This window comes from Octopus bimaculoides, chromosome 1, assembly GCF_001194135.2.
Source record: "Octopus bimaculoides isolate UCB-OBI-ISO-001 chromosome 1, ASM119413v2, whole genome shotgun sequence".
Lineage (NCBI taxonomy): Eukaryota > Metazoa > Mollusca > Cephalopoda > Octopoda > Octopodidae > Octopus > Octopus bimaculoides.
Genome location: NC_068981.1, coordinates 90,233,529 through 90,234,561, shown reverse-complemented (window position 1 = coordinate 90,234,561; position 1,033 = coordinate 90,233,529).

Here is a 1,033-nt window from a genome sequence, read left to right as displayed (position 1 = left end):
ACGTATGTATGTATTAACGTAGCACTCCGTCGGTTACGACGACGTGAGTTTCAGTTGATCCGATCAACGGAACAGCCTGCTCGTGAAATTAACGTGCAAGTGGCTGAACAATCCATAGATACGTGTACCTTTAACGTAGTTCTCGAGAAGATTCAGCATGACACAGAGTGTGACAAGGTTGGCTCTTTGAAATACAGGTACACCAGAAACAAGAAAAAAGAGTACAGCAGGGTTCGGCACCACCCCCTGCTAGAGCCATATGGAACTTTAGGTGTTTTTCGCTCAATAAACACTCACAACGCCGGGTCTGGAAATCGAAACCGCGATCCTACGACCGCGAGTCCGCTGCCCTAGCCACTGGGCCATCGCGCCTCCACATGTATGTATCTTCGAAACGTCTAGTTAGAATAGAGGCAGCTGATGAATAATTCCAAGTGGCTTTCTGTTTTCCTATATGTTCGTTCCGTTGTCTGTAGTTCATTGTTCTAACGTCCGAGTACCCTGATATGCATCTATATACACATGTAGATGTAAGTATATACATATATGTGTGTATACATGCATATATATTCGTTGTATTATTACATCATTGAACGCACACGTCCTTTTTGCAAGTAAGACTGTACTTTATTATTCTGACGTGACTCTATCTATCTATCTATCTATCTATCTATCTATCTATCTATCTATCTATCTATTTTCTATCTGTCTTCCTCTATCCCTCTATCTACCTATGTATCTTTCTTCTTACCCATCTCCCCCTCCCGCTCTGCTTCTTTCTGTTATTCTAACTTCTACTTCACTGCTATACACTCCTGTCTCTTCCTCCCTGTTCTACTTCCTCCCTGTTCTACTTCCTCCCTCCACCATCCTCTCTGCTCTCGTGTGACCTGTGGTTAACTTTCTTTTCACTCCAGCCGCTTTGAAGGCAAGACGAACTACTAGCGTTCTACATCAGATTCGCGTTTGGCCGTACGGCTTTTTTATGTTGTTTTCACTGTCAAATTTTTCCTGTCTTGGTTTACGTTTGCCA